Consider the following 19368-nt stretch of genomic DNA (forward strand, 5'->3'; position numbering starts at 1 on the left):
CAGGGATCAAGACCATACCCATGGAAAAGAAATGCAAAAAAACAAAATGGCTGTCTGGGGAAGCCTTACAAATAGCTGTGAAAAGAAGAGAAGGGAAAAGCAAAGGAGAAAAGGAAAGATATAAGCATCTGAATGCAGAGTTCCAAAGAATAGCAAGGAGAGATAAGAAAGCCTTCCTCAGTGATCAATGCAAAGAAATAGAGGAAAACAACAGAATGGGAAAGACTAGAGATGTCTTCAAGAAAATTACAGATACCAAGGGAACATTTCATGCAAAGATGGGCTCGATAAAGGACAGAAATGGTATGGACCTAACAGAAGCAGAAGATATTAAGAAGAGGTGGCAAGAATGCACAGAAGAACTGTACAAAAAAGATCTTCATGACCCAGATAATCACGATGGTGTGATCACTCACCTAGAGCCAGACATCCTGGAATGTGAAGTCAAGTGGGCCTTAGAAAGCATCACTATGAACAAAGCTAGTGAAGGTGATGGCATTCCAGTGGAACTATTTCAAATCCTGAAAGATGATGCTGTGAAAGTGCTGCACTCAATATGTCAGCAAATTTGGAAAACTCAGCAGTGGCCACAGGACTGGAAAAGGTCAGTTTTCATTCCAATTCCAAAGAAAGGCAATGCCAAAGAATGCTCAAACTACTGCACAATTGCACTCATCTCACACACTAGTAAAGTAATGTTCAAATTCTCCAAGCCAAGCTTCAGCAACATGTGAACAATGAACTTCCAGATGTTCAAGCTGGTTTTAGAAAAGGCAGAGGAACCAGTGATTGGATTGTGGAAGATGCAAGAGAGTTCCAGAAAAACATCTATTTCCACTTTATTGACTATGCCAAAGCCTTTGACTGTGTGGATCACAATAAACTCTGGAAAATTCTGAAAGACATGGGAATACCAGACCACCTGACCTGCCTCTTATAAAACCTATATGCAGGTCAGGAAGCAGCAGTTAGATCTGGACATGGAACAACAGACTGGTTCCAAATAGGAAAAGGATTACATCAAGGCTGTATATTGTCACCCTGCTTATTTAACTTATATGGAGAGTTATATGAGAAATGCTGGACTGAAAGAAACACAAGCTTGAAATCAAGATTGCTGGGAGAAATATCAATAACCTCAGATATGAAGATGACACCACCCTTATGGCAGAAAGTGAAGAGGAACTAAAAAGCCTCTTGATGAAAGTGAAAGAGGAGAGCGAAAAAGTTGGCTTAAAGCTCAACATTCAGAAAACGAAGATCATGACATCTGGTCCCATCACTTCATGGAGAGTAGATGGGGAAACAGTGTCAGACTTTATTTTGGGGGGCTCCAAAATCACTGTAGATGGTGACTGCAGCCATGAAATTAAAAGATGCTTACTCCTTGGAAGGAAAATTATGATCAACCTAGATAGCATATTCAAAAGCAGAGACATTACTTTGCCGACTAAGGTCCGTCTACTCAAGGCTATAGTTTTTCCAGTGGTCATGTATGGATGTGAGAGTTGAACTATGAGGAAAGCTGAGCACCAAAGAATTGATGCTTTTGAACTGTGGTGTTGGAGAAGACTCTTGAGAGTCCCTTGGACTACAAGGAGATCCAACTAGTCCATTCTAAAGGAGATCAGTCCTGGGTGTTCTTTGGAAGGACTGATGCTAAAGCTGAAACTCCAATACTTTGGCCACCTCATGGGAAGAGTTGACTCATTGGAAAAAACCCTGCTGCTGGGAAGGATTGGGGGCAGGAGGAGAAGGGGCGACAGAGGATGAGACGGCTGGGTGGCATCACCTACTCAATGGATGTGAGTTTGAGTTAACTCCGGGAGTTGGTAATGGACAGGGAGGCCTGGTGTGCTGCAATTCATAGGGTCATAAAGAGTTGGACAGGACTGAGGGACTGTCCTGAACTGAACTGAACTGAACTGAATGTATCCTGCCTGAGGACAGGTCTGGATTAAACCTCCTGGCTAATCCTGTTATCTTAAAATGTAAATATGTGGGTAGGTCTGATGAGGTCTCTACAACCTCCAGACATTCTTTTGATTCATTGAAGAGTATGTAACGCCACTGCTAACAGGAGCAAAGAGGTACTCTTTCTGCCCCCTTCTGATGCCTATGTCAGAAGATTTCTCTATCTCCTTTATACTCTAATAAAACTCTATTACACACAAGCTCTGAGTGGTCAAGCCTCGTCTCTGGACCAGATTGTATTCTTCTCCTCTGGAGGCCAAGAATCCCAGCATCTTTTCATGGTTCAGCAACAACCTTTCAATACCAGACCACCTGACCTGCCTCTTGAGAAATCTGTATGAGGTCAAGAAGCATCAGCTAGAACTGGACATGGAACAACAGACTGTTTCCAAATAGGGAAAGGAGTACGTCAAGGTTGCATATTGTCACCTTGCTTATTTTACTTATATGCAGAGTATTTCATGAGAAATGCTGGGCTGGATGAATCACGAACTGGAATCAAGATTGCCAGGAGAAATATCAATAACCTCAGATATGCAGATGATACCACCCTTATGGCAGAAAGCAAAGAACTAAAGAGCCTCTTGATGAAAGTAAAGGGGAGAATGAAAGAGCTGGCTTAAAAGTCAAAATTCAGAAAACTAAGATCATGGCCTCTGGTCCTATAATTTCATGGCAAACAGGTGGGGAAACTGTGGGAACAGTGAGAGACTTTATTTTGGGGGGCTCCAAAATCACTGCAGATGGTGACTGCAGCCATGACATTAAAAGGCTTTCCTTGGAAGAAAAGCTATAACCAACTTAGATAGCATATTAAAAATCAGAGACAGTACTTTGCCAACAAAGGTCTGTCTCATCAAAGCTTTGGTTTCTCCAACAGTCATGTATGAATGTGAGAAGTGGACTATAAAGAAAGCTGAGCACCAAAGAATTAATGATTTTGACTGTGGTGTTGGAGAAAACTCTTGAGAGTCTCTTGGACTGCAAGGAGATCCAACCAGTCCATCCTAAAGGAAATCGGTTCTGAATATTCATTGGAAGGACTGATGCTGAAGCTGAAACTCCAATACTTTGGCCACTTGATTGGAAGAACTGACTCAATGGAAAGGACCCTGATGCTGGGAAAGACTGAAGGCAGGAAGAGAAGGGAATGACAGAGGATGAGATCATTGAATGGCATCACCAACTCAATGGACATGAGTTTGAGCAAGCTCTGGGAGCTGGTGATGGACAGGGAAACTTGGCATGCTGTGGTCCATGAGGTTGCAAAGACTTGGGCACAACTGAGCAACTGAACTGACTGAAGGGGGACTTCCCTGATAGTTCAATGTTTAAGGTGCTTCTCTGGTGGCTCTGTGGTAATGAATCTGCCTGCAATACGGAAGAAGCAAGTTTGATTCCTAGGTCTGGAAAATCCCCCAGAGTAGGAAATGGCAATCCACTCCAGTATTCTTGCCTGGGAAATCTTATGAACAGAGAAGCCTGGCAGGCTGCAGTCTATGGATTTCAAAAGAGTTGGACACAACTAAACAACAACAACCGCCGGCAGTTAAGCTTCAGAGCTTCCAGTGCAGGAGGCATGGTTTCGACCCCTGTTCAGGGAACTAAGATCCCACATGCTGTGTGGCATGGCCCCAAAAGAGTAATAATAATAATGAGAATTAGAGGAAGAAGTCCTTCTTATTCCACTGGATGTTGTTTTGTCATGATTGAATACTTAGTTCTACTGTTGTCATTTTGTGGCCGTGAAGGCTGCCAGCCCAAAGACTAGAAAACTTACTTTAAATAGTAGGGAAAGAAACACACACACACACACACACACACACACACACACATACACACAGCACATACTGATGATGTCTCCAAACCATTAATTTTTTGTTATAGCAGATGATTAATTTTCAATGTTACTTAAATGACATGAATCATTTCTGTTTCAGTACAGTTCAGTTCAGTCACTCAGTCGTGTCCAACTCTTTGTGACCCCATGAATCGCAGCACGCCAGGCCTCCCTGTCCATTACCAACTCCCGGAGTTCACTCAGACTCACGTCCATCGAGTCAGCGATGCCATCCAGCCATCTCATCCTCGGTCATCCCCTTTTCCTCCTGCCCTGAATCCCTCCCAGCATCAAAGTCTTTTCCAATGAGTCAACTTTTCGCATGAGGTGGCCAAAGTATTGGAGTTTCAGCTTTAGCATCAGTCCTTCCAAAGAAATCCCAGGGCTGATCTCCTTCAGAATGGACTGGATGGATCTCCTTGCAGTCCAAGGGATTCTCAAGAGTCTTCTCCAACACCACAGTTCAAAAACATCAATTCTTCAGCACTCAGCCTTCTTCACAGTCCTACTCTCACATCCATACATGACCACTGGAAAAACCATAGCCTTGACTAGAAGGACCTTAGTCGGCAAAGTAATATCTCAGCTTTTGAATATGCTATCTAGGTTGGTCATAACTTTTCTTCCAAGGAGTAAACGTCTTTTAATTTCATGGCTGCAGTCACCATCTGCAGTGATTTTTGAGCCCCCAGAAATAAAGTCTGACACTGTTTCCACTGTTTCCCCATCTATTTTCCATGGAGTGATGGGACTGGATGCCATGATCTTAGTTTTCTGAATGTTGAGCTTTAAGCCAACTTTTTCACTCTCCTCTTTCACTTTCATCAAGAGGCTTTTTAGTTCCTCTTCACTTTCTGCCATAAGGGTGGTGTCATCTGCATATCTGAGGTTATTGATATTTCTCCCGGCAATCTTGATTCCAGCTTGTGTTTCTTCCAGTCCAGCATTTCTCGTGATGTACTCTGCATAGAAGTTAAATAAGCAGGGTGACAATATACAGCCTTGACGTAATCCTTTTCCTATTTGGAACCAGCCTGTTGTTTCATGTCCAGTTCTAACTGTTGCTTCCTGACCTGCATATAGATTTCTCAAGAGGCAGGTTAGGTGGTCTGGTATTCCCATCTCTTTCAGAATTTTCCACAGTTTATTGTGATCCACACAGTCAAAGGCTTTGGCATAGGCAATAAAGCAGAAATAGATGTTTTTCTGGAACACTCTTGCTTTTTCCATTGCTGCTAAATGCATTGTAAACCATATGGTGACAGTTTGGTCCCTAAGTCATGTCCGACTCTTGTGACCACATGGACTGTAGCCTGCCAGGCTCCTCTGTCCATGGGAGTCTCCAGGCAAGAATACTGGAGTGGTTTGCCATTTCCTTCTCCAGGGGATCTTCCCGACCCAGGAATCGAACCCAAGTCTCCTGCATTGTAGGCAGATTCTTTACCAACTGACCTACAAGGGGAAGCTCAAACACTGTTAATTCACAAGACAAGGTAACAAAGACACCAAGAGTTAAAAAGATTTGCCAGTCATCAGGCAACTTATATATCTAGTATTCTTAGTAGCAAATCTCCTTTTAAATCAATGCCCATCACGTTTGATGGCTATTCTTCCCCACAGCTAACCTGACCATACTGAGTTAAACAAATGTCCCTATTTCTGATCTACACCCCACTCCAGTACTCTTGCCTGGAAAATCCCATGGATGGAGGAGCCTGGAAGGCTGTAGTTCATGGGGTTGCTGAGGGTCGGACACGACTGAGCGACTTCACTATCACTTTTCACTTTCATGCATTGGAGAAGGAAATGGCAACCCACTCCAGTGTTCTTGCTTGGAGAATCCCAGGGATGGGTGAGCCTGGTGGGCTGCCGTCTATGGGGTCGCACAGAGTCGGACACCACTGAAGTGAGTTAGCAGCCACCTTGGTTTGGAAAGCACCATCTCGTTTCATGACTGTCTATCATAAGACTTAAACCAGAAACAGGTATGCTCACTATGTACAAAATCCAAAATATAAGTTTGCGTGAAATAAGTTCTGATTCATATTACATGTAACCATATATAGCCAGGTGGTGATTCTTACCATTTATACTGGCAAATATGATACCTTGAACCTTTAATAATTGGCAAGTTTAAAAGCAAATTTTATTGAAATTCCAATATATTATAAGGCTCATTCTAGAATCTGCTAATGTATTATCAGAATTAAAGAAGACCATGTTTTCATTTATTTCTGGTATGATGTGATATACATTAACTAATGCTAAAAGGAACATTGTCAAAATTCAGTAGTGTTTTCTAAGTGAATTTAATTTTCTAGTAGGTGTAAATCCTAAAATAAAATTCACTACCTGGATGGTTTGGTATTTGGTGTCAATGTTGGAGGTAATGCATCTTCAGAAATTATAGATCGAATATGGTGAGAAAAGCAAACATATGGGGCATGCGGCATCAGCAGCCATGGGAGACTAATCATATATATAGGAAAATTAATCAAATAAGTAAATATACTAAGGATAATGGGAACATGTTTCTATCAAGAGGAAAAGAGAGTTACAAATATGAAAGGGAAAGAACTAGAATAAACTGCCAGTGGTGTTGGATTGGAATTTGGAATTACTGATTTAAAATTATGGTTTTCAGTATATGTACATAGAAATAAAAACAGATGGCTATATAAATGTATTTTTGCACATATATGGGTGTGTATATCTCACTGACTGATTCAGTGAACATGAACCTGAGCAAACTCTGGAAGACAGTGGAGGACAGGGAAGCATGGCACGCTGCAGCGCATGGGTGTGCAAAGAGTCAGACAGGCCTGAGTGACTGAACTACTAGGAAAGACTCTGAATTGGTTAGTTTGCATATGAAAGACACACCCTCAGGGAGAACTGCTTGCTCTCTCTACCCTGGGAGAGGCAATTTCCTCCCAGTCAGGTAGGTCCCAGTGCCAGAGCATCAGAAACATACAAAGGCCAAATATAGTTCATAAAGAGAACAAACTCATATTGAGGGGCATTTTAAAAAATGGTAATCTTCTCAAGTGTCAAAATCATTAAAGTTAAAAGAAGAGTTAGGAACTCTTCCAGAATTAAGAAAACTAGAGATCTGACCACTACATGCAAAGTGTGAAGTGAATTCTTTTGCTATAAAGGACACCACCAGAACAAATTTGAATGGGGTGTGAGGATTATATTATCAATTTCTGATTTTAACGATAATATTATGGTTAGGTAGGAGAATGGTCTTGTTTTTAGGAAATCACATTGTTCTGCAGAAAGCTCTTAGTATTATATTTGCAACTTTTTTGCAATATATAAAATTTGTTATAATTAAATATATTTAAGAAAATATATAAGTATGAAAATATGTATAAATATGAAAATATAATATGAAAGAGTAGAAAATATACAATCAGTGTATTTTAAATTCAGAAAGTATTCTTAGAAATTATATCTTGAATCTTGAATTTTTCTTACAAACTACAACTGCCTCAAAGGCATTATCACATTTGTTTCACAGCCTGACTGTAGGTACTTCAATTTCCAGTGTGGAACTATAGGAAAACCAGTTAAAGGAGTGTGGACAGGGTAGATCTCAGCCAAGTGAAATGCTAACCAAGGCTTAGGCTCCTTCATGTCAACACCTCAGGAATTAGTAGACTATTCTAGGATAAAGTACCTCGGTCTTATCCAAAAATAGGTACAAAGAAAGGGACAAAGAAGGGACAGCTGTAGACATCAAGAAGGTTTAGAAATAAAGGTAAGGCCTTACCCTTGATCCTTCCCTTCTTATATGGACAGATCTAAACTCTCTTTGGCCATTCCAGCACCATATTTTTCTTTCAAGGTTGCTAATTGCCTGGGACTACATTCTGGCTATTTTATCTCAGTCTTGCCACTGCTTCTCCTCAGTTGGAACATAAAAGAACTGTGAGAAGAGTTGCCAGCATGCTGATTTTTGCTGATCCCTAGGCATAACAGGGGCTTCGCAGGTGACGCTAGTGGTGCAGAACCTGCACAAGAGACACAGGTTTGATCCCTAGGTGGGGAAGATCCCCTGGAGGGCTACCCACTCTAGTGTTCTTGTCTGGGAAATCCCATGGACAGAAGAGCCTGGCAGGTTACAGTCTATGGTGTCGCAAAGAGTCAGCCATGACTGAACAAATGAGCACGAGCAATGAACAGGCATAACAGAAGACTTTGCTTCCCTCTGGGCTTTGATCTTTAATACAAGTCTTTGTTGGCTTGTTTTGCTCTTGGTTTTTATCTGAGCAAGATTATGAGCCCCTGTATAACTCTTCCAGGATGTGCTTCTCTATTAATAGATCATCATCCTTCCCTATACTTTGTATTCTCAGTTCAGTTCAGTTCAGTCGCTCAGTGGTGTCTGACTCTGCAACCCCATGGACTGCAGCACGCCAGGCCTCCCTGTCCATCACCAACTCCTGGAGTTTACTCAAACTCATGTCCATTGAGTCGGTAAAAATACCGACTTTGTACTTTGTACTCTCGGGATCAGCAAAAAGTTTAACTCCTTCCAGAGATATCACAGAATAGGCCATATCTTCTATTTCAAAAATTTGGGTGGAATTTTCAGAGCAGATACAACTGATTAGGATAAAGGACTCTTCTGTATGTCAATTAATATTATGTATTATTAATCGCTGTGGACTCTTCCTTCACTTGCATCTACTTCCTGCAATATAGCACATCAGCACATCCCACACCAAGACCAGAACAGAACATTCTTTTATTCAGCAACGATTTCCTGAGCATCTACACTACAAGCCAGGCCCTGTAATAAGCATTTAGGGCATATCAGTGAGCAAAACAGAAACAATCACTGCTCATTTGGGGTTTATGTCTAGCAGAAAAGAAAATGAATAGGCAGTGAGCACAATTAACAATTAAATTATAGCATATGCTAGAAGGTGATAAATGCCATAGCAAAAAGAAAAATGTAGTGAAGGGTAATGACAATTGAAATTACTGTGTTTGGGACATGCAAACTGCAATCTAAAAAGCTAAACTAATAACAGATGAGCATTTGTTTTTTGGTCAGGAAAAACATTGAGACAGATTTTTTAAAATTACAAAAATACTTGAGATAGCAATAAGAAGTAGTTAATGTTAACGATAGAAAGGATTGTCTGTATTGTCAACGTTTTGATCTGAAGTCTCTATCCCCAGGTTTGGGGAGGGGAAGATGGAAGGAACCAAGCCAGAGGAAGAGCAGAAGAATCAACAGAACTTTGATTCTACTGAGGACAGAGACTGAGGAGATTGAAGAAGAGAAACAGATGGGGAGGAAGACCCTGGAGGAAGAATTTCATTATGCCATTCAAGATGAATTCCGAATTCCCTAATGTGTGGTAAGTGGAGGGAGAAAGCACAGACATCTTTTGCACATTTCCCTAGATTCTACCAGTCTTCTTGATTGGCTATTAGACAGATTTTTCTGGAAAAGAACCATGTCTTCTTTTCCTACCTAACATATCATGGCAACTAATGACTTCCCTGTTACCATAGCTAATGGAATATTTTCAGTCTTCATCTTTACTTCTCAGCTGACTCCTCCCTCTCACTGCTGCTGCTGCTGCTAAGTCTCTTCAGTCGTGTCCGACTCTGCAACCCCATAGACGGCAGCCCACCAGGCTCCCCCATCCCTGGGATTCTCCAGGCAAGAACACTGGAGTGGGTTGCCATTTCCTTCTTCAATGCACTAAATACTTTCTAATTTCTTAGCTTCTGAGTCTCTACACTCTTGCCCTTCATTCAGATTCTCTGTTCTCAGTCTTCTTTATTGATTCCACCATATGTTTTAAACCTCTAAATAATAGAGTGACCCAGTCTTCTGTATGTATAACTCACCTGTAAAGAAACCATATCTATGCTCATGGTGTTAAACATCATCTCAGTGACAAATCCGTACTTCCATCCAAGAATCTGGCCTGCTATTAAATATTTCCACTTGGACGTCCAATGGCCATGTCAAATTTAACATATCCCAAAGTAAACTCTTGATTTTCCCCATATACCAGCTCTCCTCTAGACTTTCCCATCTTAGTAGGCAACTTCATTCACCTGGTTGCACAGTATGAAAAACTTGGGCACACTACAAACATTCAGTTCTCAGAGACTTGGCATCTGCTAATCCCTGTACTCAGAATTCCCTTCCCTCTCCATCTTTACAACTCACTCCCTCATTTCTCTCAGGTCTCAAATGCTGCCTCCTCAGAGCTCTTTTATGATGACCGTTCTAAAAGTAGGATCCTCTGCAACTCCTTAGCCCCTTGCTTTATCTTTCTTTACAAAACTTTCACTACTTGATATATGTTTATTTTTTGCCTATATCTCTTTTTAGAAAAAGGTCCATGACAACAGGGATTTGAAATTTGTGTATCTCTGTGACCAAGAATAGTGCCTGTCATATAGTAGATAGGCAATAAAAATTCTAGAATGAATAAGCAAGAGAAGTAAGCTATATAATGTAGATACAAGATGTATTATGAAATGTTAGGTTAAGTTTTTAACAGAAATTGACATAGTCCCTGTATGTAGCTATCCGAAAGCAAATCCACCTAGAACTTGTGGGTGATTGCAACAAAAGCCATAAGTAAAGCTTAATATTCATTAAGCCCATAATCCTTGGAAGTTTCTAATTGCAGATCTTTGCTGTCCAATATGGTAGCCTTTCAGCTGCATGTGTCTACTTATATTTAAGTTGATTAAAATTAAATAAAATTTAAAATTCAGTTTCTCAGCTGCACTCACAGCATTTTAAGTGTTCAATAATCACAAGGAACTAGTGACTACCATATGGATAAGTTTTATCACTTGGCAAGTTCTATTAAATAGCTCTGCTATAGAGTAGCTCATGCTTTCACCACACCTAAAGTTTGCAATTACCTAGCTCCTTTCTTCCCTCATAGTTTGCAAAATGTCAAAAGTCTACTGTTAGGTATTTCAGTCTTCTATTTCTGGAGCTATCACAACCTCTCAAGGGATTCACTTCCATGACAGCATGCATAAGTATACGTAGGAATAAACACACACACACACACACACACACACACACACACACACAGAGGATTGTTTTCTGAGAGAAAAAAAAGTTTTGGTCACTTTGGTCTTTTGTCACTATGTAGTTTATACAGTGTTACTCCGCTGAACCTATATATATTAAGAACACCATATTTGTCCCTCAATGGGTAAAGAGCATCAGTTCAGTTCAGTTCAATTGCTCAGTCGTGTCCAACTCTTTGCAACCCCATGAATCGCAGCACATCAGGCCTCCCTGTCCATCACCAACTCCTGGAGTTCACTCAGACTCGCGTCCATCGAGTCCATGATGCCATCCAGCCATCTCATCCTCTGTCGTCCCCTTTTCCTCCTGCCCCCAATCCCTCCCAGCATCAGAGTCTTTTCCAATGAGTCAACTCTTCGCATAAGGTGGTCAAAGTACTGGAGTTTCAGCTTCAGCATCATTCCTTCCAAAGAACACCCAGGGCTGATCTCCTTTAGAATGGACTGGTTGGATCTCCTTGCAGTCCAAGGGACTCTCAAGAGTCTTCTCCAACACCACAGTTCAAAAGCATCAATTCTTCAGTGCTCAGTTTTCTTCACAGTCCAACTCTCACATCCACACATGACCACTGGAAAAACCATATCCTTGACTAGACGGACCTTTGTTGGCAAAGTAATGTCTCTGCTTTTCAATATGCTACTAAGTTGGTCATAACTTTCCCTCCAAGGGGCAAGCATCTTTTAATTTCATGGCTGCACTCACCATCTGCAGTGATTTTGCAAGTAACAATTAAACACACAAGACGGCTTGGAGAAGGAGAAAACAAATGGAGATGTTGAAGCTTGTTATACTCTATCCATGACTTGAACTAAAATGGCAGCTCTGGCAGAGACTCAAAGAACATTGACAGAAATTAAAGACAGCATAAAGGAAAAGTCAACAAGACTTAAGGACTAATTGGATGTGATTGAGTTGTGTGGTTCTTACTATGTGTACGATGCTGGCATTAGAAGCAGCCCAAGCTTAGGAAATTAAACTTCTACTGGTAAAATCAGGCAAATTGAGTGTGGAAAAAAAAGTTTTTAGGGGATCTAACACGATTTCAAAACAATAATAGTAAGATATTCAGCTGAAAATATTCAGTCAGCAGGTGCACTGGACGGCAAAAGGTTTGGAAAACATCTCTAAAAATCTGCAGGAGTGAATGAAAATGCCAAAGACAAGATGGAAAAGATAAAATGTGATTATTTTTTTCCTCTTCGTGGGCAACAGCGCCTTCAAATATTTTCAGTCTATAATTATGTCCTCCTTACACTACCCCCCCCAACCACTCTGAGTCAATGTTTGCCAGTTTTCACTAGGTCTCTCTTCCAAGCTTTCATCGTAAATCAAACTTTCTATTCATAGCATTACGGTATTGTACTCCAGTGAATTCTCATAATTTGTCTACTTCTTTGTACAATCTCCTAATTACCCTGAAGAACAAAAAAGTATTTTTATACTGTGGATCTGTACATGCAAAGTTTGTATATTTTGGAACATAGCCCAGTTAAACTGTACTAACATAACCCATTAATATATAGTTGTTTACATGCATCTCAGGCAATTAGGGATGTCTTTCAGGTTTAACGAGTACCACAAAAGCAACTGAAAGTTTGTAGTATAAACTCTGTGGACTGATGCTGCTTTTGATGTTGAACCTGAGAAACATTGCATCTTAAAAAAAAAGTAAAAGGGGGTAAAAAGCTCTGTTTTGCTAGAGATAAATGATGTCTACATATTTTTATGAGGTTTTGACAGAGCAATTTGAATTACTATATCCCTTTTTATGTTTAATGTGTATATATACACACATTTTTACATTTAATACAACTTCATTTTAAGCTCAATAGGACCATCAGTGAACTAGGATTTGAGTGGCCATGGTCTATTTCAAAAGAAGCAAAACAAAACAATATAAAAACCAATAAAAATTCAGATAATTTAGATGCTATTTAAGAAGACTGTGTGATTAAAATCACTCAGTGTTAAATAAATGAGTTATTTTTATAGTAAAAGTACTCGGTGGCAAGGCATTGCACAAAAGGGAGGCTTAGCCTTGTCTAGGGCATCAGGGACGCTCCCTCTGTCAGTTCAGTTCAGTCACTCAATCGTGTCCGACTCTTTGTGACCCCATGAATTGCAGCACGCCAGGCCTCCTTGTCCAACACCAACTCCCAGAGTTCACTCAAACTCACGTCCATCGAGTCGATGATGCCATCCAGCCATCTCATCCTCTGTCATCCCCTTCTCCTGCCCTCAATCCCTCCCAACATCAGAGTCCTTTTCAATGAGCCAACTCTTCACATGAGGTGGAGAAAATACTGGAGTTTCAGCTTTAGCATCATTCCTTCCAAAGAATACCTAGGGCTGATCTCCTTTGGAATGGACTGGTTGGATCTCCTTGCAGTCCAAGGGACTCTCAAGAGTCTTCTCCAACACCACAGTCAAAAGCATCAATTCTTCAGTGCTCAGCCTTCTTCACAGTTCAACTCTCGCACCCATACATGACCTCTGGAAAAACCATAGCCTTGACTAGACGGAAATTTGTTGGCAAAGTAATGTCTCTGCTTTTTAATATGCTATCTAGGTTGGTCATAACTTTTCTTCCAAGGAGCAAGCGTCCCTAGAAAGTCACTTTTCAGCCCCATCCTGAAGGATAAATTGTAGCAATCTGAAAGAAGAGGAAGAAAGAAGGAAGCAGGTTCTAGGAGCAGGAAACAGACCCTATTCTTACAACCCTTTGTCCTTAAAAAAAAAAAATACAACTGTACTGACTTTTCAGAACTTTATGTAAGCTGCTTGAAAAGTAAAATCACAAGTGTGGAAATACATGGTTCTGTTAAATAAAATAATACAAAATTTAAAATCTTCAAGGATCTTAATGTGTGAGATATACAAAGATACAGTAACCACTCTAAAATCTGGGGGAAAATATTTTAAAAAGAAATAAAACACTCATATCTGTCTCTAGAAATGGCATTGATCACCTGGAGCTTTTTTACTTCACTTTGTCACATATCTCACTCCAGGACTAAAAATCATTCCTAAGGAATGGGGGGGGGGGGGGGAATGATAAAACTACCATCCTCTCCTAAGGAAAAATGTTTCCAGGGACTTCTAATATTGTCAATGTCCAGCTTGAAAAACCATATTATTAAGTTCTGGAAAAAACTGATACACAATTGCACTCATCTCACATACTAGCACAGTAATGCTCAAAATTCTCCAAGCCAGGCTTCAACACTACATGAACCGTGAACTTCCAGATGTTCCAGTTAGATTCAGAAAAGGCAGAGGAACCAGAGATCAAATTGCTAACATCTGTTCGATCATCAAAAAAGCAAGAGATTTCCAGAAAAACATCTACTTCTGCTTTACTGACTACGCCAAAGCCTTTGACTGTGTGGATCACAACAAACTGTGGGAAATTCTGAAAGAGATGGGAATACCAGACCACCTGACCTGCCTCCTGAGAAATCTGTATGCAGGTCAAGAAGCAGTAGTTAGAACCGGACATGGAACAACATTCTGGTTCCAAATTGGGAAAGGAGTACATCAAGGCTGAACACTGTCACCCTGCTTATTTAACTTATATGCAGAGTACATCATGAGAAATGCTGGACTGGATGAAGCACAATCTGGAATCAAGATTGTTGGGAGAAATATCAATAACCTCAGATATGCAGATGATACCACACTTATGGCAGCAAGTGAAGAAGAACTAAAGAGCCTCTTGATGAAAGTCAAAGAAGAGAATGGAAAAGTTGGCTTAAAACTCAACATTCAGAAAACTAAGATTATGGCATCTGGTCCCATCACTTCACGGCAAATACGGGGGGAAACAGTGGAAACAGTGAGAGACTTTATCACCATCACTGCAGATGGTGATTGCAGCCATGAAATTAAAAGAGGCTTGCTCCTTGGAAGAAAAGCTATGACCAACCTAGACAGCGTATTAAAAAGCAGAGACATTACTTTGCCAACAAAGGTATTTCTAGTCAAAGCTATGGTTTTTCCAGTAGTCATGTATGGCTGTGAGAGTTGGACCATAAAGAAAGCTGAGCACCAAAGAATTGATGTTTTTGAACTGTGGTTTTGGGGAAGACTCTTGAGAGTCCCTTGAACTGCAAGGAGATCCAACCAGTCCATCCTAAAGGAGATCAGTCCTGGGTGTTCCTTGGAAGGACTGATGCTGGAGCTGAAGCTGCAATACTTTGGCCACCTGATGCAAAGAACTGACTCAGTGGAAAAGACCCTAATGCTGGGAAAGATTGAAGTAGGGAGGAGAAGGGGACGGCAGAGGATGAGATGGTTGAATGGCATCACTGACTCGATGGACATGAATTTGAGCAAGCTCTGGGAGTTGGTGATGGACAGAGAAGCCTGGCATGCTGAAGTTCACAGGGCTGCAAAAAGTTGGATATGACTGAGTGACTGAACTGAACTGAACTGATGTCCAAATACTAACAAGAGTAAACAGCAGCTGCAAAGTTCTACAATTTTGATGTGATTTCACAGTTGTTTTTATGTGGATCAGGTTACTATATTATTGGAATCTTCTTGATGATTCTAGGTTATGAAAATGATTATGCATTTTTGAACTGTCATTTGTTTTAGGTATAGTTCTATATATATGATTCTAACATGTACAGTTTTAAAATTCAACCTACATTAGAAAATGAGATTCTGCTTGTGGGGAGACAGCAAATCAGCCAAGATGGCATGTTCAGGCTCTCTCTCCCCACATTTTGTAAATAGTGACTCTGTAGTAGCTGAGACCATTTGTAGCATCGTGCATGTGGCTCATGAGGTACTTGCTTGGTCAGGGGCTACGTTGAGCTTTAAAGGTATGTGAGTTCCACCTAAAAAAGGCAGACGCATATTACTGATGCCTCTCAACTGTGTCTGTTGGGTCAGCCACAAAAGGAGAGAATATAGTGTGTCTGCTGCTACAGCTGCTGTGCCAGCTAGGAGAGAATAAACATGTCTGCAATCCTACAGCCCCTGGAATCTTCTTCCAGCCTCTTAGTTCACGCCTTGCCTACCCTGGGTTCAGCGAACAGAACAGTGCGGACAGTGTGAACAGCAAGACAACTGGCATCACAAACAGGGTCATTAATACACTGCTCTATTTGCTGAAGCATCCTTCATTGTTAGAAAAAAAAAAAACAACTCAAATTTTTGCCACATTATATAGCACTTAAAATCGTTTTACATATAAAAACTGCAAAAACATAAAATTAAATGAAATATAACTTTAAAATATTAACAAGGCCCAGCTACCTTAAAATTTAATGACAAAATATAAACATTATCAACTTTATATAACCAAATCATTTTAATTGGTTATGGACCCAGAGAGAACTGGCTTTGAATCGCTGTTATACCTAACTGGGTGGCTTTGGGCAAATTTTTTAGGGAAATTTCCTAATCCCCTTGAACTTTAGTTTATTCATCGGTAACATGAAGGAAATAATCTCTAATCTTAAATTTTATTTTTGAGTTATACAATAAATTATATAAATTATCTATACAACTGTGAGAAAAAATGTTAATATCTTTCCCACTCCTTTTTCCAAAGTGTTACCTTAAATCCCATCACTTCATGGGAAATAGATGGGGAAACAGTGGCTGAATTTAGTTTTCTGGGTTCCAAAATCACTGCATATGGTGATTGCAGCCATGAAATTCAAAGACACTTACTCCTTGGAAGGAAGGTTGTAACCAACCTAGATAGCATATTAAAAAGCAGAGACATTACTTTGTCAACAAAGGCCCGTCTAGTCAAGGATATGGTATGGTCAGGTGTGGATATGAGAGTTGGACTATAAAGAAAGCTGAGTGCTGAAGAATTGATGCTTTTGAACTGTGGTGTTGGAGAAGACTCTTGAGAGTCCCTTGGACTGCAAGGAGATCCAACCAGTCCAACTTAAAGGAGATCAGTCCTGGGTGTTCATTAGAAGGACTGATGTTGAAGCTGAAACTCCAATACTTTGGCCACCTGATGCAAAGAGCTGACTCATTGGAAAAGACTCTGATGCTGGGAAAGATTGAGGGCAGGAGGAGAAGGGGATGACAGAGGATGAGATGGCTGGATAGCATCACGGACTCAATGGACATGGGTTTGGGTGGACTCCGGGATTGGGTGATGGACAGGGAGGTCTGGCATGCTGTAGTTCATGGGGTTGCAAAGAGTCAGACACCACTGAGTAACTGAACTGAAATTCCATTAATGACAGTAAAATCCTCTACTAATATAGGGAAATCAATATGTTTGTAAGAACCACATTATAAACACACTTAATCCCTCCATAATTGAATTAATACTGATTATTGATTTAAAAAATCTTCTTTTATAAAATACTACCCCACAATGAAGGTTGTACAAATTAACATTTGCTTGTCAGGATACAGTTGATGAACTGAAAGCATACTTAAGGTTTTTGTGAGCATTTCAATTTTGTTCTATTTTTATTTTCCAATGCAGCATAAGAAGAATTATTATTTCTAAGGCCAAATTTTAGGATTAAAGGAACAGAGTCATTATATTTTCCTTAAATATTTTCAGTAGTTCCAGTTTTAAAACATATTTACATTTATATACAAAGAAACCCCTTTATATACCCATAAGTTTGATTGGGCTCAGACACTTCAAAATGACACTTTCCAAGTAATTGCTATTGCCTTCTATTGGTGGCTATTGCTGGTCTTAAGAGTTTCTTGGGGCTACAGCTTCACTGATATCCACCAAAGTTTATCAGTTGAAAATCTGTAGAAGGTGTGCTATATATGTGATATATACTACCAAAGGATATTAAGATAAACAGCTCAGAAAGTCTTTGAAAAGATTTGTGACTTTGTTGGAGGTCACATATTTCTCATTTATTTTTCAAAGCAATTTATACAACCATTCAGATCCAACTTAGATCTCAGGTATCTATCAGTTCAGTTCAGTTCAGTCACTCAGTCGTGTCTGGCTCTTTGTGACCCCATGAATCGCAGCACGCCAGGCCTCCCTGTCCATCACCAACTCCCAGAGTTCACTCAGACTCATGACCATTGAGTCAGTGATGCCATCCAGCCATCTCATCCTCTGTCGTCCCCTTCTCCTCCTGCCTGCAATCCCTCCCAGCATCAGAGTCTTTTCCAATGAGTCAATTTTTCGCATGAGGTGGCCAAAGTACTGGAGTTTCAGCTTTAGCATCATTCCTTCCAAAGAAATCCCAAGGCTGATCTCCTTCAGAATGGACTGGTTGGATCTCCTTGTAGTCCAAGGGACACTCAAGAGTCTTCTCTAGCACCACAGTTCAAAAGCATCAATTCTTTGGTGCTCAGCTTTCTTCACAGTCCAACTCTCACATCCATACATGACAACAGGAAAAACCACAGCCTTGACTAGACGGACCTTAGTCAGCAAAGTAATGTCTCTGCTTTTGAATATGCTGTCTAGGTTGGTCATAACTTTTCTTCCAAGGAGTAAGTGTCAGGTATCTATAGGGTGATTGTAATCTACAAGGAAATTCATAAGAATTAATATTAATAAACTATGATTTTATACACAATAAGATTTTAGAGATTAAATCAAAATAACACAAGAAGGATAATGATTTCTAAGAAAGTAGTCCTTTTTTAAAAAATGACATATAATTGACATGTTTGCTGTTGTTCAGTTGCTCAATGTGTCTGACTCTTTGTGACCTCATTGACTACAGGACGCCAGGCTTCCCTCTCCTTCATTATCTCTAGCATGTTGCTCAAACTCATGTCCATTGAGTCAGTGATGCCATCCAACCATCTCATCCTCTGTTGCCCTTTTCTCCTCTTGTCTTCAGTCTTTCCCAGCATCAGGGTCTTTTACAATGAGTCAGCTCTTTTCCAACGAGTCAGCTCTTCCCATCAGGTGGCCAAAGTATTGGAGTTCCAGCTTCAACATCTGTCCTTCCAATGAATATTCAAGGTTGATTTCCTTTAGGATGACTAATTTGATCTCCTTGCTGTCCAAAAGACTCTCAAGAGTCTTCTCCAACAATGCATTTGAAAGCATCAATTCTTAGGCATTAAGACTTCCCTTGTAGCTCAGCTGGTCTATGGTGTAATTCTCATATCCATACATGACTATTGGAAAAAATATAGCTTTGACTATACAGATCTTTGAGGGCAAAGTGATGAATTTGCTTTTTAATTCACTGTCTTAGATTGTCATAGCTTAGATATTGCAAGGAGTAAGCATCTTTTAATTTCAAGGCTGTAGTCACCATCCACAGTGGTTTTAGAGCCCAAGAAAAGAAAATCTGTCACTATTTCCATTTTTTTTTTTACCATCTATTGCCATGAAGTGATGGAACCAGATGCCAAGATCTTAGTTTTTTGAATGTTGAGCTTTCAAAAAAGCCAACATTTCACTCTCCTCTTACACATTCATCAAGAGGCTCTTAAGTTCTCCTTTGTTTTCTGCCATAAGGGTGGTGTTATCTGCATA

Source organism: Ovis canadensis, chromosome 2 (genome assembly GCF_042477335.2).
Source record: "Ovis canadensis isolate MfBH-ARS-UI-01 breed Bighorn chromosome 2, ARS-UI_OviCan_v2, whole genome shotgun sequence".
NCBI lineage: Eukaryota > Metazoa > Chordata > Mammalia > Artiodactyla > Bovidae > Ovis > Ovis canadensis.